Source organism: Lissotriton vulgaris, chromosome 4_1, assembly GCF_964263255.1.
Source record: "Lissotriton vulgaris chromosome 4_1, aLisVul1.2, whole genome shotgun sequence".
NCBI lineage: Eukaryota > Metazoa > Chordata > Amphibia > Caudata > Salamandridae > Lissotriton > Lissotriton vulgaris.
Genome location: NC_141691.1, coordinates 182,157,811 through 182,185,303, shown reverse-complemented (window position 1 = coordinate 182,185,303; position 27,493 = coordinate 182,157,811).

The window sequence follows — 27,493 nt, the reverse complement described above, 5'->3', positions numbered from 1 at the left end:
TCCTAACCTCATCGCACCCCTTACAATCGACTCCCACCACTGCGTCCTACTTGGCGACCTCAACTTCCACATCGATGACAACAACGCCAACTCGATCGCACTCCTGGAGAACTTGAAAAATGTCAGCCTCACACAACTGGTCACTGAACCCATGCAGAAAGTCAGACACACACTCATTCCCATTTTTACCTCCAGTGATAGAATCAAATTCAGTCTCACCACAGGACTCATCTAGTCTAAGGATGGATAGAGTTAACAAAGTTGGACTATGCAGAACTCTGCATAGTTGAAAAAAAACTCAGTGTAATTCCACGGAGTTCCTCTCCACTCTGAACTTACCTCGCACCCTTCTGCGTTGCTCCTGGCATGGCGACTCGTCGTCATAATCTCGGTCTCGGGACAGTTTGTTGGCAGTGGCACCTGAGGGCTTTGTATATTTCCTTGAAGTTGGCACAGGAGGAGGTGAAACACACTGCTTGTCTGCTTCCTGCTGCATTTGGCGGTGAAAAAAACTAAAACTAAGGTCATGCTACGTTTACTTGCTTGTGAAGGAGCCAGCTAGCCGGTGCCTTGGGAGCAGCGTGTCTCGGAGGATTTCTAAGCTGACAAATCTTTTTACATGACAGCCGCTGGAGCCTCAATGAAAAAATTGAGGAACTTCAAAAACATGTCCACAGTAGGTGTTGGCGTCCGGGAAAAGTGTATTGTGGTTGTGAGTGGTCGGGTGGGGCGTAGCATTGAAGCATCAGAGGAGCATGGGTGCATTGGATGAGGCAAAGCCGGGCTGCTCTGAATGCCTTGAAGGCCACACTGGGCTAGACACACTGCATTGTTCCTTACAGTCCTGCTGGAGGCCCTCCGATGCTGATGATGGAGCTCACCTTCGGACTGGCAAGGGCTGTGAGGTTGGGGCAGGAGCCCATCTAAGCATGTAAAACTCCGCTCTCCTGGAGGTAGACGAAGTTGGCTTAACTCCGCTCTCCAAGCGGAGTGGCAAAACTCTGCAAACTCTATCAGCAGAGCGGAGTATACTGCCCACGCTTAATCTAGACTGATCACATTATCATACACTTCACCATTACCGATGCACACCATCATCAGGTGTCAGATCTCCACAGCTGGACAGAGGTCACCAAAACTCACTGGTCACAGGCCCTCATGAACTCCCAATCTGAGGCCTCAACTGACCTCAACTAGGCAGTCCAAAGCTTCACTATCTGGATCACCGACAGAGCAGACAGAAATGTCCCACTGAAACCGACAACATGTAACAAGACCCCCAAACATGCCATCTAGTACACACCAGACATCAAGGAAGCCAAGAAAACAGCCATCACCACCTGCATAAACTCCACAGCCAAGCACACAAAGGACCTCTTCAAAATAGTCAAAGAATTCTCCAACCCAACAGACATAGAAAACACCATCCACCCCTCACACGAACTCTGAAAAAACCCTCTCCAACTACTTCCACGGCACGATCACCAATATCTACAATTTCAACCTCCAACGTGCCACCCTCAACCTAAATGACCTCAACCAAACAGCGAACATCAGCCAAACCGTTGCCATCTGGTCTCCACTCACAGCCCTGACCACCTCAGTCATCATGTCTTCTATCCAATCCGGCCCCTGCCTCCACCATCTCTAGAACCTTGCAATTAACCCAATCAGCAGGCAACTAACCAGCATCCTCAAAACCTTCACCTCCCCACCAGTCTTAGCATGCAGATGGAAACTCACAGACATCTGACCCCTCTTAAGGAAAGCCTCAGCCAAATCCATGAATCGCAAACATAATTGTCTGATATCCCTCCTCCCCCACCCGACCAACGTACTTGAGAAAGCCATCAACCAGCAGCTCACCCAATTCCAGAAACAAAACCACCTACTTGTATCTCACATTCAGGATTCGTGCCAAGCACAACACTGAGACAATGCTGATTGCTACCACAGATGCAATCAGAGTACTCCTTGACCACAGAAAAACTGTGACCTTGATCTTTCTCGACCTCTCCACGGTGTTCAATACCATCTCCCATAACACCATCTTCAAAAGACTGTACAACATAGGCATACAGTAAGACACCCTCAAGTGCATCCTTCCATACAGGATGCACACAGAGCATATGATTGCCTCCATTCACCTCTGTACACAAAAACATAATATGCAGCGTACTACAACAAGCATCTCTCAACCCAACCCTGTTTAACATCTACATCACCCCCTTGCAGATGTCATAGGATCCCAAGGAGACAACATTGTTTCCTACGCAGAAAACACCCAACTGATCCTCTCGCTCACTGAGAACTCCTCCAACACCAAAACCAACTGCTGCAACGCTATGACCAACATAGCCAAATGGATGAGAGACAACTGCCTCAACTCGGGAAGAACACCTCCACATGGGATCACAGCTGGTGTCCTGCAGAACTTGAACCTACTTTCACACTGACCAACCACGCATGCAGCCTCAGCATCATCCTCGGCAGCAAACTGACAACGCAGTCACCTCCTGCTGCTTCCACACACTTCACCTGCTCCTTAGAATCTTCAAATGGATCCCAACCAAGGCCAGAAAAACATTTACTCAGGGGGCGATGACCAACCACCTCGACAATGGCAAGCCCTCTATGCCGGCATCTCCACCTGGCTCTTCAGAAGACTCCAGACCATTGATAACACTGCTGCCACACTTCCCAAATTAACCCACATTGCCCCTTACCTGAGAGACCTCCACTGGCTCTCCATCCAGCAGAGATGTCAGTTCAAGATCTTCATGCACGCTGTGAGTGTCACTGCAGTGAGTGAAGAGCGTGGGACAAGGTTCCTGCTTGCCGGCTAGCTGTGGAGTTGCTTACACACGGAGTACTGCCTGAGTTTGTATCCTGAAGTGGGAAAGGGACTGGGGGTGCCTAGATAGCACAATTCAAAGGCCGACTGGCACATAAGTGGTGGGCAGTGAATTTTCCCACTCCGCCTGGCTGTGGGTGGGAGGGGGACCTGCGACATCAGGGAGCTTTGACTGCCTACCGCTAAGGATAGCAGGAGGTGGTATTCCTCACAGTCATATTCATACCATAACCCACCAGCCCAAAATGGGAAAGGCAGACAAACAGCAGGCCCACCTTATGTGTGAATCCAAACACACCCTCTGACCTCCCCAACTTGCGCTCTCTGGTTCTGAACCGGAGCTGTCACCACAGACCAATGCCACCAAAATGCAGTGTGTTGTGGAGCTTACGATGAGCTCCAAAGAAGTGGCAAGAATAGCGTCAGTTCCTGGAAGTCAGTGCCAAAGTTTCCAGGCCCTTGAAGACGCACTCTTTGCAGATTGAAGTCTGTGAGGTTGAAGCCAGGAGCATCAGAAGGCATCAGGATGTGGTGCAAAGTGAAGCGTTGCAGCGTGCTGTGCCCTCAGGTTACTTTGCAGGCAGCAGCTCAGTGACGGCGTCCAATGGCATTGGTGTGACCGGGGATGTGGTGCAAAGTGGAGCTGTGTTGCTCTTGGTGCTGGAAGGTCACGGTATGAGCAGAGGCGTTGTCGCTGCTGAAACGCTGCAGTTGGTAGACGATCTGGAGTTGATGGCAGTGGTGTGGGTGGGCCAAGGCTGTGGTGTGGGATGGGGCGGTGCGTTGAGTGACTTATGAGTGGTGCCCCCAGGCCATGGTGCAGGCAGCGGCGTCAATGTTGGCGTGCACTCATTTCGTCGGGGATACCGTGGCTGCAATGTAACGTGGTGCAAAGTATCGTGCCCTGAGGTCACAGTGCAAGCAGAGGCTTGGTGGCAGCGTTGAGTGGTGTAGTCAGTGATACCAGGTTTGTAAGTCTGCAGTGCTAACAGGTCAACTGGCAGCAGCGTTGTTGACGGCATTGGGTTGCTTTTTCGTCCTTGCTGAAACATGCTGTTCCAAATGCAGGTACCCAGATAATGATGAAGTGTTTGGTGTGTCTGAGACTTCCAACAGGAGGCAAGCTCTACTTCAATCTCCGGGAGAAACTTTGGAAAATAAGTTGCAGAAAGTCCAGTCCTTTCACTGCGCAAGACAGAAGCAGCCACTCCAGACCAACACAGTAAAGCACACACCAAAGTGTTAGTTCCTCCTCACACCTTCTCCAGCTCTTCTTCTTGGCAGGTTCCTTAGTCCAAAAGAGTTATACAGTTCTGGGGTCAGGGCCCTAATATTTATGTTACTTTTCCCATTGACATTTTAGGCAGCAAAAGTCTCTGAGCTCAGTAAAAAACTGTCCTCCCAGGTTCTGCTTCACTGGTTTAGCTTCACTGGAGGAGGTAGAGATAGCATTGTGCAGAGCATACACAGCTTATTCAGGTGTTAGTGAAACATCCTCCCACCACTCTAAATACAGAAAGGTCTATTCAGCCTTGCTATGAGTCACCCAGGAAAGGCAGGATACACTTCAACCCCCCAATGACTGTCTAGAGTGAATGCACATTCCACGCCCTGCCATTCCAAAACCAGCCAGTGAATATACAAACAGGCAGAGGCACACAGGATGGTTAAGGAAGAAAATGCCCACTTTCTAAAAGTGGCATTTTCAAACACACTATATAAAATTACCTTTACCAAATGATGTGACATTAAATTGTGAGCTTAGGTAGCCAAAACTCAGTTTCTATATCTTTTCCTAATTGAAAGTTACACTTGTAAAATGTTATAAGGCAGCTCCATTGATTACCTATGGGAAAGACAGCCTTTCAATAGTGAAAAACGAAATTGGCTCTATTTCACTATGGGGACATGTAAAACACACAACTGCATGTCCTACATTTCACATACACTGCACCCCGCCCATAGGGCTACCTTGGGCCTACCTTAGGGGTGACTTACATGTAAGAAAAGGGAAGATTAGGGCCTGGCAAGTGGGTGCACTTGCCAGGTTGACATGGCAGTTAAAACTGCATGCAGACTCTGCAGGGGCAGGTCTGAGTCACCTTTGAAAGGCTACTTGGGTGGGAGGCACAACCAGTGCTGCAGGCCAACTAGTATCATTCTATTTACAGCCCGGAGTACACACGGTACAATACCAGGGATTTAGTAGTAAATCAAATACGCCAATCATGAAAACACCAATCCATAATACAATTCACTTGGAGAGCATATGCACTTTATCACCGATTAGCGGTGGTAAAGTGCCCAGAGTCCTAAAATCAATGAAAATTAGGTCAAAAACATGAGGCCAAAAAGTCTGTGGTAAACCCGCTGAAATGCCCATAGGGTATTTCAGGTGTAACCTACCCCCTTGGCCGCCCTACGATTGATTATAGTTAAACATCAAAACTACCGCAATCAGTATACAGTGCTACTCCTTTCCAGGGAAAAGGGCTTAACACAACATTAGAGGTCACCTTCTACCCTGATCTTAGAGCAACAGTGCAAGTTTCTCAAAGGCAATACCTTTCAGTGAAAAAGAAACTGCTGGCACTGGGGGGTATTTTATGCCATGATATACCCTGCACTGCCTTTGTGTGAAACATGAGGACACTCCCCCAAAATTTCACATCACAGCAAGCAGCTACAGATTTTGTTAAATTTCTCACCAGATATCACCGTCTGCCATTGAGCTCCAAACCTAATGCTAATAACATTGGAGACGGACCAAATATAAAGTGTTAATTCATAGGTTTCCATATGGGAATTGTTATGAGTTTGATACAATTGTGGGTGTTTTCTCTATGCAGGCCACGTCAAAACCTTAATGATGCATGTTTTGCGATTACTGTTTAATGTAATATGCAACTCGTCATTGCTATTGTCATGCTGGGCAGCACTCTATGCACAGCTTGTCCTTCTCATGCAGATGCTTCAACATTCTAGGATCGCTGCCTGCAGGCCAACACAGTTGGAGTGGGTGGGGGCACATGTTGTCAGTTAGTTGGGATTCCATGCTCATTCTCTGGACACCATGGCCAAAATTCTGTGTCACTGTGCATCTCTGCCCCCCAATATGGTGTGATATAGTTGACCCAATGAGATATGGCCCACTCACCCAGTCGAATTTACTTACTCACTTGGAATGTGTGGAGAAGTGTGGCTCACTGGTTAGAGCAGGCAGACCCTGAAGCAGAGGTCAGACCCGGGACCAAGGTTCAATTCCCGACGCGGCAGGGTCTTGAGCTCAAATGTCCACGGACTCGATAATTCTCGCTTCGGTGCCTGACCTAATCATGGGTTCACACTCTGCAACTCTGGGCATTAAGCTTGCTTAATCTCCACAACGGCCCCCCGCGAAGGGATGCCTGGTTTTCACCTTGGGGATGCCCTGTAGGGGCTATCTCACAGGCAAAAGCCAGGACGGGTTCCCAAGGCAAGCGCTTAGAGACCCCTGGGTGATAAGCGCTATATAAATCCAACATACAATACAATACAATGTGCATGAGTTAACCCCTTCCATGCTCATGACGGAACGGTTCCGTAATGATCGTAAGTTGGCCTGTGCTTATGACGGAACCGTTCCGTCATGGTTCCATAGGCCCAATGGAACGTTCAGCACCGCAGCAAAATTCGCGCAGCACAGAAGGGGTTAAATAACCCTAAATATTTAGACCGCCACCAGATTCATGTGGCACTCCTACAAGAGACACGAGGTGCAGTGTAAACCAAATGGCACTGTGCCCTGCAGGCACTCCTTTTGAGACACTGTCTCTGGCGGTAATAACAATGTAATCAGTTTTTGTTCAAATAATGTAGTCAGCAACCATTCATAGTTGATCAAAAAAGGAATATATTTATTCCGAACATAGTTGAATGACTTCTTTGTGGCATTCAAATTCATCACATAAGTATTCAGTTTTCAATATAGTGGAAATATCGCTTCTTCATTTGATATCAACTCAAATTGCGATGTGTACATCCCTATGCATTTCGGGACCCATGCCCTTCATCAGGGGACAAATGTACAATCTGTGAATGAAAAAGTTTCTATTTTAGTGTACTGTACAGGTGTGGTAACACAACCACTAAAAGCACTAAAAACAGGTAAGCATGCTGGGTAATTATGGTGTTAAACGCCTTGTGGCTAATGATGAATAAATTCCTTTTTTGTGTAGAATCCGAGTAGGGTCTGGGAAGCAATAGATACTTATACATTTAGGGTACTATTGTCTATACCACTTGTAAATCAACTAAAGACCATTGGTTCTAGAAACTAGAGTGGCAAAGGAATTTAAAGGCCATATTGTGTAGGGGGTTTTCTTGTGATTGAATAGTATTTCTGATTGTTATATTTGCTTTTAACATGTTTACAATTTTGATTCATTAAATTGAATTGTTATTAATACTTGTTTTTTATGTATATGTTCAAAGGTTATTCTTTGAAATTTTAATTCGTTACTTTGTATAGATTTTTTTATGTTTTTTATTAAAGAGACTGTGAACGTTCAATTTTAGTGTGGAAATTAACCATTTACCATCACTGCGATTGATTGAGTTGTGTTGGTGGGAGTAAGAGTGTATGAATACCTAGACTGATAGGGTATGGAAATAGAGTGAACTCCTATGATAGTGTGTACCCAGGGATTTTTCTCAGACTGGTTGTCACTGTACCCTGATCCCTGGTGGTAGTGGGGTACTCTCTCTCTAGATATCTTAAATGAGAAAAAGGAACACAAAAGACTGAATGGTCCTGAAGAGAACCGTGCTCATAAACAGTCAATAAACTTGTGTTCGGTAGAAAGGTAAACGTGATGATCCTGAAACATGAAGATTGACTGTGCCGTACAACAGCGTGATTCCACAATATAAGAAAGAGACCCAATAACAATGGTAATGAAAGTGAAGTAAATATAGTGTTATCTCTGTTAAAACATGTGCCCGGAAGCTCGTGCCTGTAACAAAGTGGTGACATGCGGAACACGAAGGAATTTCTGGTGGCACATGGTGTAAATCAAACGATCTGTTGATTACGTGCTCCCCGTTCAATAAGGCGCGAGTGATGGATGGTAATATAAATCTTACCACATGTGGGTCGAAATATCAGTATTGCTTCCAGCGTGTAACGCCATTAGCGGCAACCGAAGTCGGTTAGGCAACTCTGCCGAACTGCACCATATGTGCGTACGCAATATTGAGACTCGAAGAGGGACTGTTCACTGTGGCGGCCATCTTAGACCGATACCAGGCGAAGAGCGCCTGTATGCTGGCCATATTGTTACGTTAGTGGCGAGAATGCTTACAAGTATAAGCAATATGTGTAACGGCAAAGAGCTGCGAGCGTAAGAAAATGAAGAATAAAAAATAATGTGAAGACAATGTTCTTATGGGATCTTAGCACAGAATTGGTGAATAGGATGATACAAAGTGTGAAAGTCTGTACAGTTGTGGTGTGCACACATCGGGGAACCTGTCTGTCAAACCTACACCCAGTAAACGTGTTGAAGGATAAAATAAAAATAAATAGTAAACATATACATGTAATGAAAAAAAATCTGAAAGATTAATCCATTTCATGGCTTAAACAAATCTAGCATCTAGCATCTAGCACTATATTAAAGAAAGCAACTATATTCAATTCTGTCATTGAGTCCTTTAGGATGACAAGAGTCCAGTCTTTTTATCCAAACGAGTTCGCGTTGTAATAATTTCTTCCTGTTGTCTGTGCCCTGTCTGAGCGGGACAACCTCCAATACCAAAAATCTGATTTGGCTGATGTTATGATTGTTGGTAACGAAATGTGCAGCAAAAGGTGACTTCATTGCTTTGTTTCTGATGGTGCTCTTATGTTCGGTGAGACAAATCTTTATTTTTCTTTCTGTTTTCCCGACGTAGGGTAATCCGCAGGGACGTTTCAAAAGATATACCAAATTCTTTGAATCGCAAGTAGGGTTGGTAAATAGTTTCATGGTTTTGCCTGAGGTTGGATGATTCACTGTCTTGCCCAAGATGACATTATGACAGTGACTACAGTGATGGCAAGGTTTAGTTCCAGTGTATCTTATTCAAATAGATCTGGGTGTAGTTTCCAATAAGTCTTTGATGTTTTTTGATCTTTGGTAAGCAAAAAGTGGAGTATGGTTAAAATACCTCGAAGAAAACAGAATCCTGGACCCTTCCCAGTCAGGGTTCCGCAGCAACCACAGCACCGAGACTGCCCTAATCGCTGCCACTGACGACATCAGGACCCTGCTGGACAACAGCGAGACCGCAGCAGTCATCCTCCTAGACCTCTCTGCCACCTTCCACACCGTCTGCCACCGCACACTACACACATGCCTCCAAGCCGCAGGGATCTGAGACAAGGCTCTAGATTGGACCACCTCCTGTCTCTCCAGCAGAACCCAGAGGGTCTGCCTCCCCCCTTTCAAGCCTCCGAGATCATCTGCTGCGTACCCCAGCCATCCTCCTTCAGCCCCATGCTGTTCAACATTTACATGGCCCCGCTCCCACACATAGCCCGACAGCAGGACCTCAACATAATTTCCTACGCCGACGACACTCACCTGATCCTCTCCCTCACCAAGGACCCCATCACAGCTAAAGCCAACCTCCACAAACGAATGAAGGCCATCGCCAACTGGATGAAGACCAGCCGTCTGAAGCTGAACTCAGACAAGACGGAGGTCCTCATCCTTGGCTCCAACCCTTCAGCCTGGGACGACTCCTGGTGGCCGACGGCACTGGGAGCAGCCCCGACACATACCGACCACGCATGCAACCTGGGAATCATCCTCGACTCAACACTCTCAATGACCAAGCAAGTTAACGCCGTCTCCTCCTCCTTCTTCAACACCCTCTGCATGCTCCGCAAGATCTACAGATGGATCCCAACAGATACAAGAAAGACAGTCACCCAGGCCCTCGTCAGCAGCAGACTCGACTATGGAAACGCTCTCTACACGGGAGCCCCGACCAAGCTCATCAAACAGCTACAATGTATCCCAAACACCTCTGCACGACTAATCCTCGACTTACCATGCCACAGCCACATCACCCCCACCTGACAAACCTGCACTGGCTCTCCATCAACAAGAGGATATCCTTCAAGCTCCTTACCCATGCACACAAGGCACTCCACAAGACTGGCCCAGCTTACCTCAACAGACGTCTCTCATTCTGTTGTGACTGTATCTAGGACACTAATTAGATATCCCCGATTTATGCCCTTGTGTGGTTATAACAAATCATATCCTTAGAAAGGCATAGGAATCATATCCATTTTAAGTCAAAGCCAATGCAGTCCAAATACGGCAAGGCTACTCCCATAGACTACTAGTAAGTACAACGCGTTCTTGAACAAACCAAGCCTCCAGCAGCCTGGGAATTCCCCCTGCTTCTGTTTTGATTTGTCCTAGAACTCCTGAGAGTCCTGAAAGAACTGCCAGTTCTTAGTGACGTCTTATGTCCAACCTTACGTCAAACTCGGCACCTTCCAGGTATAAATATACCAACATCTGCCTTAAGCAACACATGGTGGTTTGGAGCAGAATCGGCTATCTACTTGGTCGACGTCCTGCTGAGGCGAGTGCCGAAGGAAGCCGACCCTCCCTGCTGATGCACTGAGAGAGACGCTGTCTTTTCTCTTGCCGAGAAATCCAGCTCCGGTGTTTCCCAGATACCCTCGCGGGTTTCTGGGAGATCGAGTCCTGAGAGAGAGATACGAGACCTCCTTCATTCTATACCTAAGGTACGGAGCTGATTAGACCCATAGAGAATTCTTGATTCAGATTCTTGGCAAAAACTGTAACTCATCTACTCCTTCCCACGTACTAGGCTTAGGTTAGGTACACTGGGGTAGGCGTATCTTAGAAACACCAGTTGAGTACGTTTAGTCATTATTTTATCATTGTATGTATTTTATCCATTTTAAGAATCTTATGGCTTAGAAGACATATAAATGCTTTTACAGTATTATTTCATAATACTCCTTTTACTGTACGCACTTTACTTTATGACAAGTATTGCAATTGTGGCAATTCATTTCTCTTGCATGAGAAAGAAGACTGCTCAATAAATAACTCTGTTATTTATTGAGCAGTCACGATTGACTGAGTGAAATAGCTATCTATTGTTTCCGCGACTCTAGAGATATATTCCTTATTGCAGGGGGAACAAAGTTGTCATGTGATATGGTTGTCAGAAGCTAATCCCTTCTTGTCTATTCAGGAAAGCTAAACACCTTCTTGTGTACTCGAGAAAGTTTCTAGTGACCTCTGAGCTAGCTGGCACACACAATTAAGTCTAACATATTCAATAGAGACCTAGTCGACCTCAGTCCTACGTCTAAACTATCGTTTATGTTATTCCAATGCGCAGAGACTATTGGGAATATAGGAACTACACTACAATTTTACATCCCCAAATGCCAGATACGCTCTCCCGACCTCTCACTCGCCACCATCCCGCTCATCCGATTAACAACCACCAGTGGGAGATCCTTCTCCAACCTCGCCGCCAAGACGTGGAACACCCTCTCACTGAGCCTACGACAGACCCAAGACTTGCTGACCTTCAGGAGGATACTCAAGACCTGGCTGTTCGATCAGTAGCGCCCCCCCCCCAGTGCCTTGAGACCCTCGCGAGTATGTAGTACGCTTTACAAATGATTAATTGATATAAGTATGTTTATATATGTTCACTGAAAAAATATAGGTTCAGACAAGTTATAGTTAGGAATTACCATTTAAAAAACTTTAGAAATTCACCAAAAAAAACATAGGTTTTAGGGGAGTTATAGTTAGTTGGTCATTTCACTCGTACAAAACCATTGAAATTCCCCAGTTATAGTCACCCCAGTATAACTCACGCGCCCGCAATTCACTGCAGATGATGTCACATATTACATCATTCCCGACATGGTCAGTGACATCACTGATGACATCACTGATGACATCTCAAATGACATCACTGAGGACATCACTTTTTCAGTGAATTTCTAAGGTTTTTTAAATGGTAATTCCAAACTATAACTTGTCTAAAACCTATGGTTTTTTCACAGAATTTTAAACGGTTTTTTAAATGCTAATTCCTAACTATAACATGTCTGAAACCTATGGGTTTTTCATGGAATTTCAAAGGTTTTGTGAATGACAATTTTTAAATGTATTAATTGCTATTTTTATGTTTTTTATACTGATTGTCTACTTTTTTTTAAACAATTTATTTTTAGATATTTCATTTTTTAAATTTCATTATAATTACATTATAAATTACATTACAAAATATACTTTCTCAGAATGAATTACTTTAGTTTAAATACTTTGGAAATAGGCAATAGACTTTTAAGTACAGTAATTACAGTTGATGTAATGCGCAACACAATTTCAGACACAATGCAACATTGAGGTCAATGTGAATTTCTAGTTAAATGCAATTAGTTACTTTTTGGATTACTTTTCTAACCATAGGACTGGATCCTAGATTCAGTCCTGGGACATCTCCTGTAAACAGTTGAGTAAAAGCGTTTTGGTTACAGTAGTGATTTTTAAGGAATATTATTGTATTTTAAAAGTTGACAAACGTTTTCACATAGAATCACCAATGTTATCCTATGGGAGGAAATTCATTTATCAGGTAAGTAGTGTTAACGTTACTTTTTCTTATTCAGTGGTGGATCCTGAATTCAGCACGGGTGCATCTCCTGAAAACAGTTGAAAGAATGTGTTTAAGTCATACAGGCAGTTTTTAAGGAATATTTTTAATTTGTGAAAATAGACAGAAATTTTTCTGGTGAAAACCAGACAATGGATTCCTACGGAAGGGTATATAAGTTACTGGTAAGTACGGTTAGAATTACTTTTCAGGATCAGTACTGGGTTTAAAGAAGCAGCACTGAGGTCACTCCTGATAACAGGTGAGTAAATCGGAATTCGTAGTTCTGCTGATTGTATAGGAATTATTTAAAGTTCAAAAACTCCACACTTAGAAGAATTTCCAAGTGAAACCAGTCAATGTTAGCCTATTGAAGGAAATTCAAGTAACTGGTAAGTACAGTTAGAACTACTTTTCATGATCAGTACTGGGCTCAAAGATGCAGCACTGACGTCTCTCCTGATAACATGTGAGTAAATCGGAATTCGTAGTTCAGCTGATTTTAGAGGAATATTTGTACATTTCAAAAATCAAAAATTAGAAACTTTTCTGCAGAAAACCACACAATAGATTCCTATTGAAGGAAATTCAAGTAACTGGTAAGCACGCTTAGAATTACTTTTCAGGGTCAGTGGTGGGCTAAAAGATGCAGCACTAGGTTCTCTCCTGACAACAGGTGAGTAAATGGGAATTCGTAGCTCGGTTGATTTTAGAGGAATATTTGGACGTTTCAAAAATCGACACAAAAACTTTTCTACTGAAAACCACACAATGGATTCCTATGGAAGAAAATACCATTTACTGGTAAGTAGGCTTAGAATTACTTTTTAGGGTTAGGGCTGGGCTAAAAGATGCAGCATTGGGTTCTCTCCTGATAACAAGTGAGTACATCGGAATTCGTAGTTCAACTGATTTTAGAGGAATATTTGTACAATGGTAAAGGAAGGGGGTGGGGCCTGATGTGACATGTGTGCATATACGCCCTGTGGTGCATTTTAAGTTGCAGGATTAAGTCCCCTTGAATCCTGAGGTCCACTGAGGGCCAACTAGCCCACCAGGTACCTCCAGTATGAGTCAGGGGACTGCGTTGCAGTGAGGTGTTCAGAGGCCAGGCCCCTTTTTTACAACACTCTGCAACGCAGCTCTGTGGTGCTTACTAGAGGTACATGGTGGGCTAGTTGGCCCTTAGGGACTCTCGGTATTGACAAGGAATTAACTCCCCAACTTAAACCGCGCCACAGGGCGTATTTGCACACATGTGAACTCAGGCCCCGCCCCCTCCCTTCACCACTGTGCAAACGTACCCTGTGGCGCGTTTTATTTGGGGGATTAAGTCCCTTTGAATCCTGGGAGTTCCTGGGGTCCAACTAGCCTACCAGGTACCTCCAGTAAGCGCCACAAAGCCGCGTTGCTGAGGGGTTTAAAAAGGGGCGTGGCCCGGAGCACCTCTCTGTAACGGAACCCTCTGGCGCTTACTGGAGGTGCCTGGTGGGTTAGTTGGCCCCCAGGGGGTATACAACTGTTACCACGCATTTTTTACCACGCACTACACTTACAACGCAGGCATTACCACGCATACCATTACAACGCATTGCGCTGGGGGGCGCTCTAGGATAGGGAATAAGTTTAATTTTATATCCAACACCTTCCCTAGTATCCACGGGGACTGGAGTTGGAATATAAAATTATACTTACCACTATCCAGCACCTCAAAGCGCTATGCGTTGTAACGGTATGCGTTGTAAATACCGCGTTGTAATGGTATGCGTGGTAATGGTATGCGTGGTAACGTCATACATCCCCCCCAGGGACCCCCAGTATTGAAGGGGAATTAATTCCCCAATTTAAAACGCACCACAGGGCGCATTTGCAGAGTGTGTTTGTGAGGGGGCAGGTCCTAGGGACGATCGCATTGTTTAAAAAAAATAAAATTGAAAGGGGGGCTGTGTGGCCCCCCTTCCTTTTTGGCCCTTGGGACCCCATCCCCCAGGGGCTGACCCCCAAATATAAATTTTTTCAATGTTGTTATGGGAAGGGTGCCGGGTGGCCACCCTCCTGTGGCCAATTCTGGGCCCTGGGGACCCCATCCCCCGCGGCATGGCTTGAGCCCCGCGGAAACACCAGAAGCGGGGACCCGGTAACTGACTGGTGCTGGAGTATGTGCCGGGCGCGATGCAGAGCAGCCGCTTCATAAGGACTTCAATTAACGTAATTAAATGTGTTAGCAGTGCCCGATTGCATCAGCAAAAGGTGGAATTGGCCGGCGGAATTGTGTTTAGAACCGGATGAGAGCACTCCCGAATCATAGATAGCTGATGAGGAGACAAAATGCAACTTTAATCTCCTTGACGCGAACTGCTCGTGACCGGACAAGATGATGCCCGCGCTTTGAGCCCCGCGGAAACACCAGAAGCGGGGACCCGGTAACTGACTGGTGCTGGAGGTATGTGCCGGGCGCGATGCAGAGCAGCCGCTTCATAAGGACGCTACATAAGCATTCGCATACATGCTCCTGCATAGTTATACACGGACATAGGTGTCATGAGTAAATGGAGGGGCAAACAGGCAGCACCTATCAATCAAAACTAATATTAAACTGCGGACTTGCGAAACGAAGCTGATCTGCGGCTGTGCTTGCTACTATAACATACGTACTAACGGCAGTCAGAGGGCGCTGTGTTACATGCGTGGCACTAAACAAATCTCATCAGAGGAAGTACCGACACGACCTTCACAAGCCGCGATTGTCATGCACGGGAAGTAATATCCATGACACAAACTTTGCCTATCTCGCGGACATGCACCCATGGAATCCGTTCATAAGTGCACAGCAATCTAGTCTGCACATGTTAAACTAGCTGCAATATGGGCATGAGGCAAGCGGGATCCCACGCAACTAGCCTGGTCAAAATGGTGCGCCCCTGACACAAAATGGCGGCCGAATGCAAGATCAACTCTCCGTGTACATGATAAGTACGTGCGCTGGTGTCTCCTACCCTAACAGTTAAAACGCCTGGATCGGACCGCTCATGCCCCTACGGATCCGCGAATTACATCGCACTGACCCGCTGGGCCCAACTCACTGCAGCAGAGCATAGTGGACATTGCAGACAACGCATGGGCTGTGTGTAAAGTGCAATCCGATAAAGTGCCGTTTACATTACTACTACCTGCCCGAGAGCTGCGCAACCATTGGGGTGGGTCGACTGTGGGGAGACGGGGAAACAGGCGTTGCCCCAAAGGTATTGGTGTTTCCTGGAGCAAAGCAGAGAATGCGTAATCGCTTTGTCATCGTCCGATGCCTGGATCTGTAGGGCGAGTTCTCTGATGAACTTGTACGACTCATGGGCCATTCTAAATGCGCGCACAACACTGACTTGACAATTCTTAATTCTATCTTTGGCACGTTATTAATGTATGCTTGGCTATATATTATTTTTTGCTGCACTTGTCTATATCCCCTGCAATGCATTATTCCTTTAAATAACTCTATCCCTTACAAGTCTTAAGTCTTCTATTTTGCACTGTATTATTGTGTATTCGGCTATATTATTATTATTATTATTTTTTCTATTGCTGTATTTTACCTTTATCCCCGGCATTCCACAATTCTTTTATTTGCACCTTACTATTATTAATCTATATTTAGCTATTTTATTATATCGCCATACCTGTTTCCTATTTGCCTATACAATTCAATTTAGGCCTCATAACTTCCTATTGTATTGATATATTTGTTTTCAATTTGCCTAAAACTATCCAACTCCCTTTTGACACATTACTTCCTCTTAATGCCTCATAACTTCCTATTGTATTGATATATTTGTTTTCAATTTGTTTTCAATTTGCCTAAACTATCCAACTCTCTTTTGACACATTATTAATCTATACTAGACTTTACTCTTTTATTACTTCATCTGTCTGTATACTCTGCAATTCTTAATTCTCTTATTGGCACCTTATTAATTGATGTTTGGCTATGTTATTGCATTGCGATACTTGTTTACTGTTTGCCTAAACTACTCATTTTAGTCCTCATCACATCTTATTGTATTACTATGTTTGTGCTCTATTTTACTTAACTATTTTTTATTATTATTATTATTTTTGCCTACTGCTCCCCCTCATTTGATGCCCTATTTCTCTTGATTATCCATTTTATTCTATACTAGGTTCTCTACCTTCATCCTCCCCTCATAGATTACTGCACTCTCTCTCCCCATACTCTCTGACTCATGCCACCCCTCTCTCTCACCCCACCCACCCCTCGCTCTCCCCCCCCTCCTGGGACCTCAAACCCACCCATCTCTAAATTCGGCCCTTTCTCGTGGTCCATCCTCTACCCCTCCCATCTATCCAAACACGGCAAGAAAAACTTTAAGCACAAACTTCTCTGCCTCCACCCAGAAACCCTATTTGCTGACCATCATAACCGCCTAACCTCCTCACTTACCACCAATTTCATCTTCTTCACCAAACGCCCATCCAAATGGAAAAGCCTATTTCAGAGTCACCGCCCTATATCTAATTCGCGCAAAATCCCATACAGCATGAAACTCTCCACCACTCCGTCTCCCTCCTTTCCAAGTGAAATTGATATCTCCATCTTCAAATCCGGTAAAATTCTCATTCAAGCATCAGAAAACAACCTCGATATCTTTGAACAACACTTTAGCGCGATCTCCCTATCTCTCACACAACCCTCGAACTCTACCCCCCCACCGCCTCATTCTCACGGCTCATCACCTCCCAACATTTCCCCTACTCCCTCTTCTTGTCTCCCTGATTCACAACAAAGTCTACCACCTTCTTCTCCCCTCTCACCCCTTCCTGATTTACCCTCATCCTCTCCTCTCTCCAACACCATTACCCCCCTCTCCTCCTATGACTCCAATATTACCCCATCCCCGATCTCTCCTCGTCCCACCACCCCACACCCAGGCAACCCCCAAACTTCCCTAAATGCCCCCACACCCCCTCGATCACTACCCCTCTCTCTCTCCCCCTTACCATCCTCAATTACACACAATCTTCCATCTACGCCTATTCTTACTGTCCCTAAGCCACCTCCATTAAACTACTCACCCAATAGTTATACCTCCCCCACATCCACTTCCTATACACTCCCACTCTCAAATAAAGATACCCCCCTCAACTCAAAACATTACCCCTCTCTCTCACACCCTTACTATCCTCAATTACACACAATCTTCCATCTACGCCAATTCTTACTGTCCCCATACCACCTCCACCTAACTACTCGCCCAATAGTAATACCTTTCCCGCATCCTCCTCCGATACACCCCCACACTCAAATAAAGATCCCCCTCAACTCAATCCAATCCACACTTCAACAACCCCTTACACCGAACCTCTCCTTTCATCCCTCATTTCAGAACTCTCCTCACTCATAAACGCTATCTCTCTCCTAACCAATGCCATCGCCTCCACTCATACCTTTTCTCCGACACCCTCACAATACACCCTATCCCCGTTCACTAACAACAATCTCAATCTCAACCCTTCAACCTTCTTCCCCCTAGCATGATTACAAACATCAACAACACTCCCCCACTCACTAACAAACCCTCCACCAATTCCACACCTGACCAACCTTCCTCAATCATTCCAATCCATAATGCCATCACGCCACACTATCCTCAACTGGATACCTGCCTAACAACCCCAGAACTTATAACTCCCACAAACTTACCTTCCGCTCCCTGTCTACCCCCAGCCACTAAGCCTCCTCCTCCTCAATCTACTTACACTATGCACCCCACTCATCAATCTGCTATCCCTGTTCTCCTAGGTACCAGCAGACCCCCCTCCTTACTAAGTGCCCTAGACCTCCTCAGCATCTGAGACCTATCCCCCCTGCCCCTCAACACAACAACCCGACCCCTCTCCCCTACATTGCATATTGATCAACTGCCGATCCGCCTCCCAACACGCCACTGCGATCGCAGAAACGATCCTCAGCGAAAACATCGAAATAGCATTCCTAACCGAAACCTGGCTCACCGCTCACTCCACTCCGATCCTTGACTTGCTCATTCCCCCAGGTTACTCAATCATCAGGAAAGATAGAATCAAACAAACGGGAGGAGGACTTGCACTACTTTTCAAAACTGAACTTAACATCACGCTTGTCGAATCTCAAGACCCTACATCCTTTGAATACCTTTGCGCAGATCTCTTTACTCACGACTCCCCCACCACTCGGCTGCATACCATCTACCACCCCCCTGGAAATTGTATCGCTTTTACTGAAGAGATGTCCGACCTAATTATCCAATCCTCTCTATCACACTCTAAGAATATCTTCCTTGGTGACTACAATGTCCACTGGAACAAAATTGATGACCCTGCTATCATCACCTTTAAGAATACCATGGAAATCACCAACATGACCCAACTCTGCCATTCCCCCACTCACAATAAAGGTTCCACCCTAGATGCTTTTATAACTAGCATTGATCTTGCCTCCCTCTCTAGCATAATACCCATCGACTGGTCTGACCATTACCTTGTCCTCTTTGACGTGAAGAGACCCATGAATAACCCCGCGCCCATCAACACCCTACCCAAGAAACCCACATGCAACCTTCACCTAATCCCTCTTGCTGACCTAGAATCCACAATCAAAACCTGCCTACTTCACCCCCCTCTCTCGGACAACACCAATGACCTAACCAACCATTATAATAACTCTATTCTCCAAGCCCTGGACGAAATTGCCCCAATTAAACTCAAACAACAAAGAAATAACCCTCCCAAATCCTTGTTCAACTCCGAACTTAATAATGAAAGACGATCCCTAAGACAATCTGAACGTGCTTGGCGAAATCAGCCCACCGATGACAATCTTACCCTCCTCAGAACTGCCAGAGTCCAATACAAAAAACACATCTACAATAAAAAAGCCTCCTTTCTCCGGTCACAACTTGACCAATCTAAAAACTGACCTAGAGAACTCTTTAGCATTATTAAAAAACAAACCTCCACTGGTCCTCCTAAAATATCAGCCTCTATTGACAAATGTGAAGAAATCGCCAGCTTTTTTAGCAACAAAGTCAACAAGATAGAACTATCCTTCTCCTCCCTCTCCCCCTCTCTCAAACCCTCCCACACTCAACACACCCTCCCCAACACCCCTTCATCTTTTTTGTCAACTCTTCCCACTCTCCCGACCCATCTCTTACCCTTCCTGCTCTTGCGCATTCAGACATATCTCCTAATAGACTCATAACTAAAAATAATGCCTCCTGGAGTGAATTCAGTCCAGTTTCTGTGTCATCGATCATTAGCATCATGACTAAACTCAAACCTTCCTCCCATTCCAAAGATCCTCTTCCCGCCCATTTGGTCCAAGACCTCAAAACTACCATTTCTCCTTTCTGGACCAATATCATCAACTCCTCCCTTGCCACTGGCTGCGTCCCAGCCTCCCTTCAGCTTGGTCAAATCTCTCCCATCTTGAAAAACACCTCTGCCAACCCTAATGACCTTAACAACTTACGCCCTATCTCTAACCTTCCTCTCTAAAGCCCTAGAAAAATGTGTCCTATCCCAACTTGAGAACCATATCCTAGACTTCAATCTCCTTGATGTTTTTCAATCAGGATTCAGAAGAGGTTGCAGTACTGAAACTGCTATGTTAAATATCACAGATGACATCCATCGCTCCCTTGACAATGGTGAATCCTCACTACTGATCCTCCTTGACCTCTCTGCGGCATTTGATACTGTCCATCATCCCAACCTTCTAAACACCCTCAAAGATCGATTTGGCGTGGAAGGCACTGTTCACAAATGGTTCTGCTCATTACTTCAAAATAGATCACAACAAATCAAGCTTAGCCACTTCCTTTCTAATCCTCAACCTGTCTCACTCGGGGTCCCTCAAGGATCCATCCTCTCCCCAACCCTTTTCAACCTTTTCATGGAACCACTCACCCTCATTCTCAAACAAGCTAAAGTCAGGTACCACCTCTACGCTGACAATACCCAACTATACTGCAAGATCAAATCCCACAACGACATCCTTCACCTCAACGACACCCTTACTAAAGTACAAGCCTGGTTCCATCTAAACCAACTCAAACTGAACCCCAAAAAAACAGAAATCATTCTTTTCACCCCCAAAAACAATACCCTTCCCATCCAAATCTGGATCGATGACATCAAAGCTCTCAATTGCTCCCTCACCACCTCTAACTCTGTTAAATCACTTGGCATCAGCATAGACCAGAATCTGAACCTCATCCCCCACATTAAAAATGCCGCCAAAAGCTCTCCTTTCACCCTTCTCCACCTCAAGAAAGTCAAACCTTTCATTCCAGCTGATGATCTCAAAATGGTTGTCCAATCACTAGTCCTCTCCAGGATTGACTATGGTAACGCCACCCTTGCCGGCACCCCTAAATCCCATCTTGCACTGATTAAATCGGTCCTCGATCTAGCTGCCCGACTTATCTCTGACTGTAAAAGATTTGACCACATATCACCCGTCCTCAAAAATCTTAATTGGCTCCCAATCGAAGGTAGATCCTCTTACAAGATTGCCTGTATCACCCACAAAGCTCTTCATCAAAATACCCCTGCCTACCTTGCAACTAAACGAAAAAAAGCAGGCTGCACCAGGTCCCTGAGAAGCACTGACTCCCTTCTCCTGATCCCACCCAGACTAAAATGTCAAAAAACTCAATCCCGTGCATTCTCTGGAAATGCTCCTACCATCTGGAACTCACTCCCCAAAGACCTTCGCTGCAACCCCTCTTACTCTCTTTTCAAAAAAGAACTCAAACTACTTCTCCACAACAAATATTGGGGCACCTAGCATGTCCACTCTCTCTACTCTTATACCTTCCCCCCACCCTGTCAAAATTCTTCTTTTTCTCCCCTGTTAATTGTTTCGCCTGTTTTTTTTTTAATTCTAATTTTTACCTGTCTCCCACTCCCCCCTTATCATATACCTTCTTCAATACTGCTATCCCGTTTTCTAACTCCGCATATACTGATATTTATTCGTATTGTGTTTAACTCTGTTGTAAAGCGCTCTGATACTCCAGGGTCCAGCAGCGCTATATAAAACTCTTGAAATAAATAAATAAATACATTTTTTATGGAGGGGGCTGCATAACCCCCCTCCTCAGGCCACTTCAAGGCCTCGGGGACTCCATCCCCCGGGGCCGGCCTTTTTAAAAACGTTTTATTTTTATTTTTTGTTAATGGGGAGGGGGGGCGCATGGCAACTCTCCCGGGCCACTGGTAGCCCCGGAGACCCCATCCCCCAGGGCTGGCGCTCACCGTTGGGGACCGCAATGGCAGGGTGGGAGCTGCAAGGCTCCCGCCGTGCCATTGCAAACAGCAGGGTCCAGGGGGTGGGCACCCCAGGACACTGCAGTAGCCGGCCCTGGGGGGTGGTGGTCCCCAGGGCCATCGAGGGCTCCAGGAGGGGGGCTGCATTACCCCCTTTCACATTTGCAAGAAGCCCCGGGGGTGGTGGTCCCCGGGGCTGCGGCTCCTCAGAGCCCCCCACACCTAATTTGAATTAGCCACGGGGTGGCGGTCCCCGGGGCTGGGGAGGCCTGAGAGCCCCCCACCCAATTTTACTAAGTCCCGGGAGGTGGCGGTCCCCGGGGCTGGGGGGGCCTGAGAGCCCCCCACCCATTTGATAGAAGCCCTGGGGGTGGTGGTCCCCAGGGCTGCGGGGGTCCCATGAGCCCACTGCATATATTAAATTATAGCCCCAGGGGTGGCGGTCCCCAGGGCATTATGGGGGGGATTGGGACCCCCCAAACAATTTTTTTAATAATGCCCCGGGATTTGGCCCCCCGGGGCAAATTACCATATTTACCGTGTGAGACCGTGTTTCTTTTTTTCATATATCGCTAGGATGGCCAGATCCTACCCGCATCCCGCAATATTTAAAAAATATATATATATTTTTTGGGCCCTGGGAGTTCTTGTGGGACCCCATGAGCAGGCCTAGGGGCTCAGGGTGTGTCTACCCTCCCCCCTCTTCGCATTTTGCGGCGTTTGTTTTGGATTTCTTGTGCCTCGGTTACAAGATGGCTGCCAACACTTCCTGATTTTGACTGTTGGCAGCCAATTAGCATACAGCTCGTGCACAGATGGGTGCGCGTAGATGGCGCGGATAGGTACGCGGATCCACCGCGCCCATAGATATATATATGCACAATTAACTGTCATTTTGTCATTTTGGGAAAAGAAGAAAGCTTTTGCCTATGAAAGAAAAAGGAAGTAAGTCATGCACTAACATTTGGCCAGCTTTTCATTGTATAAATGTCTTTTTTATGGGATCAGTGATCCGGACTGAGGCTTCTTGCTGATCTGTTGTAAATAAAACAGCGATGATGTTAAGCATTCGCTAGAGACATGTTATTGTGTCTTTGTTATAGTTTTCCCACTCATACTTGAATGTATGGCCGGACTCCATCTTGTTTTCCAGCGTCCATCTTGTGGGCTACATTGTGCCATGTGCTCGCCACGAGGCAAGTCCTACTTCACTGACTGGAGTTTGCCCAGCAACAGGCTATAAATAGTTCCAGCTTATCTAGCGCATGGCCAGTATGTGTAACATCTGTTCCTGCTTATGGAGGATTGGAATGTGCATTTGAGGGGTTCTATGAACCGTTAACTCCACCCATGTATCGATCATGTTTGAGAAATGTCCATATAAGGCTGTAAATCATGCTTTCCAAGTTGTAACCGCCCACCTATGAGCCCCTCCATTGTGTATAAAAGGAGACCGCATGTCCGAGTTCTTTGTGCTACCTTGTACAATACTGTAGAGTGTTGTGTGGGTTGTAGTACCACCTTTAAAGGTTTATTAAACTATGTTTTTGTATTTCCAGTTTCCGTGCCAATTTCTTATGTAGTCTGCGGACTTATCGTACAGAAGGGCGAACCCTTTTTCGCACTCGCAGGCCTTGCTGAGGCCTGAATTCATCAATTGGCGCCCGTCACGTGGGGCTCATCGGCGACTCGGATGCTCGAAGGACTGGTCGTGACGAAGGATCGGAACCTTGCCGGGGACGTGATCACTGCCAGCGGCGCCTTTAGTCCTGGCATCCCGAGGTGTTCTTCCTTCCCTTCCGAACTGACCATCTGGGTGGCACCGGTCATCGACTGAGACCTCTTCTGTCGGTTTACCGCGTAGTGGCCGTTTGGGCGAATTCGGAACTTGGCAGTTGGAATCTGGACGCTCTTGATTGGTAAGAATCGTTGTGCGATCCTTGCTCCGAGCCTTTGATAGTCTTGATTGGCAAGGCAGTTTTATACGCTTGCCCCGACTTCTTTGATTGATTGTTTGGTATTGACTAGTCATATTATTGATCCTGTGAAAGTTATATGAGTTGGAACCCATATAGGCAGGCAATGTGGGGATATTTCTCCTGATCTGTGATTTTGAGCGGCGCAACGTTTTAAGTGCCATTTAATTATAATATTGCATATTCTGCATTATTTCTAGACATGCCTGTTTTTAGCGCACTCCGTAAGTGGTGCTGCTGTTTTGGAAATGACCGGTTGGTAATTGAAGAATCACAGCCGGCTCCCCCAGAGGGGACGCCGAATAGAGACATGTATGTCAAATTTGGTCTTTCCCCCATAATGTACAGCACGTTGTGGAGGAAATATACAAAGAAGGATCCTGAGTTACGATGGCCTATGTATGGATCGTTTGATTTGAGGAAGATTGAGTATGTGGAGCAATGTATGTGTAAGCGGCGAGTGAGGCAAGATATGTTTGAATGTATAAGAATGTGGGTGAAAGAAGTGCGAGAGCGTGAGAAACGTGAGCAAGCACTGATTGAGAAAGAGCAGCGAAAGAGTGAGCGTGAAAAGGCGCATGAGATGAAAAAGCGAGAAGCAAAGGAATTAGAAGAGAAACAGGAGAAAGAACGTTGGTTGCAAATATCTGGCCAGTACCCTGTTCGACAGCCTCTTTATCCTGTCCTTAATAAATCGGATGATGATTTTTCGTTATTAGATCGCTCACCGCCCCAGTACGCTGGTCCATCTGCCCCGAGTGGAGGAGATCAAGATTCTAGGCCGCCCGGACAGAAGGTGGATACGCGGTCTATGCTATCGGCCGATCGCATGGCTGATCTTCGTAAGATTGCTTATCGGGTCACCAAAGATACTATGCCCCTTGCCGATCTGTTGACAGAGCTTGAGACATGGGAAGATAGGGAAAAACTGTATTTTGCTGGTTTTCTTTCTGATGAAATAGTGTCAGCCTTTCAGAAATATTCCGATGTTCTTGAACCAGCAGATGTTATAGTTGATGCAAAGGAATTGCGTAAAGGTCTTTTTCTTTCTTCCCAGGTGCCCGATGCAATCCGACGGCTATTTGCGTTACGGGATGAAACGTTTCGGCTACGGGACGACGCACGGAAACGGAAAGCTGCCGAGGAGCCATCGAATCCGGCTGGCGGCAGGAAGCAGTCATCCATCTTTTATTCAGATAAGATCGAAGCAGTGCATGCTAAACCAATGCGGGAGGCGGCGCCTTTGTACGTTCCTCCGCAAGGAGCGGGTACTAGTTCAGATAAAGGGTCTCCTGATGCTCAAGGGTATTTTATCTATAACTGGGTTTATACTCCTTGGAATAGGGCCGATGTTATGGCATTAAAGGCAGGATTACCTGATCCTCGAAAGAATCCCGCAGCCTTTTACGAAGAAGTTGAGGGGGCTTTGAATTCCTGTACTATGACTCTGTCTGATATTGATTTATTCTTTGGGCTTATATTACCCCAGATATGTGGAGGTCGATACGAAAGGTTGATGACCTTCAGGCATTTAAAGCTCGATGGGCTGATCTTGAGTATGAGGACAGGGAGAGGAAACCAGCACAGAAGCCGCCCCAGGTCATTTTAGATCTTCCGGCTGCTATTGTAGCTAAATTGAAAACGCTTATCCCCCCTAAAAAGGTTGATTGGACTATGTTAGCGTCATGTAAACAGAAAGTAGATGAATCGGTTTCAGATTTCTTTACACGATTTGAAGAAACATTTCATGATTTTAGTGGTCAGTCGCTTACGAATGATACGGGCCGACACCTTTTTGTTGATAAATATGTTTCAAATTTATTGCCAAGTATAGCAGCTCGATTAAAAGCGAGTGAAAGTTCTTGGACGACTTCGACACCAGCATCCCTCCTGACAATGGCTCAGTATTACGAGCTTCAGGAATTGGAAGCAAAAGGTAGTGAGGAAAAGAAATCTAAAGATCTGAAAACGAAGGTTATGTTAGCGCAAGTATATGGGCCGCCTCGTAGAGGTAATGATCGGGGTGGTAGGAACTTTCCTAACTTTCCTTCAGGCAGTACTGATTTGGCCTGGGATCAATGTGCCTATTGTAGGCAGAAAGGTCAGTGGGCGAATGAATGTCCGGTGTTGCGTGCACAGCGTCAGGAGAGTGGGAAGGGGTCTATAAGGGATAGAGGAAATTTTTCATGCCCCAGAAACAACACGAATGACAGAGCTAGATTTGATTCTAATGTACGACCCCATGATGGGTCTAATGTTTTTGATCGACGGAATCAGTACCAAATGTCTGACTATGCACCTCCCGAGCAGCATGATTCACAGTATGCATAGGATTGCGTTGAATGGGGTAAGGAACCAGTTGAAGTGCCATTAGATCAGAGGGGTCCTTATGTTACAGCACATGTTTTGGGCTCTACTGATAGGTTCCTGGTTGATACAGGAGCTAATCGTAGCGATTTGTCCAAAAAATTGGTTCCGAGGTCTCCCCAGTCTGGCTCAACAATTACATCAATAGGGTTCGATGGAACACCTTCTGTTAGCCCACTGTCACAACCTCTTGTACTTTCTGTAGATCAGTTTGCTGCACCATGCCCATTCCTACTCTCCCCAAACACTCCTCATAATATCGTTGGCCTGGATATGCTCAAATATTTTCGGGCCACAATACGGTGCTCCCCTGAGGGAGTACGTGTTATTTTGAATGACAATTATCCTCCAATGGAGAGGGTGTACATGATTACCGTAGAGGCTGCATTGGCCTCTTTGCCTGAATCCTTGTGGGCCACGTCCGACGTGGGACAGATGATTATCCCTCTGGTGCACATCAGTGTTAAGGAGGGAGCTGTGCTGCCACGCCTGCCTCAGTATCGGATTTCACAGGAGGGGGAGGAGTCGCTCATACAGATAGTACAGGACTTGATTAAAGTAGGGGTGGTTGAAGAAGTTCAATATAATGTGTGTAACAGTCCTATACTACCGATTTTGAAAAAAGACACTGACACCAGGATTTATCGATTTATTATCGATTTGAGGGAGGTCAACAAGATCGTGATACCTCAATACCCAGTGGTTTCTGATAATATGACACTTCTTACTTTGGTCCCACCAACTGCAACAACGTTCTCTGTTTTAGGCTTGAAGAACGCTTTCTTTTCAATCCCTATTCATCCTGACAGCCAATATATTTTCGGCTTCACGTTAAATAATAGATCGTACAGATTCTGTAGAGTTCCCCAAGGCTATACTGAGAGTCTCAGCATTTATAGTCAGGCATTGAAACGACAATTGGATTAGTTTGTTTTACCCGTCGGTGTGGCGCTTATACAATATGTCAATGACATCTTGTTAGCTGCCGACACCCCTGAGCAATGTGAAAAATGTACTTTGTCCTTACTTACCTTTTTGGCATCCCACAATCACAAAGTATCGAAAAAGAAACTGCAATATGGTAGACCAAAGGTAACCTACTTAGGTCACCTTTTGTCTAAGGAGGGGTGTGCACTTACACCAGATCGCATTCAAGCTATTTTAGACACACTAGTACCCTTCACGCAGAAAGAAGTTCGAGCCTTTTTGGGTCTCACCTCCTTTTGTCGACAGTGGATACTGGGGTTTTCATACATAGTTAAACCATTGTTAGGCTTGT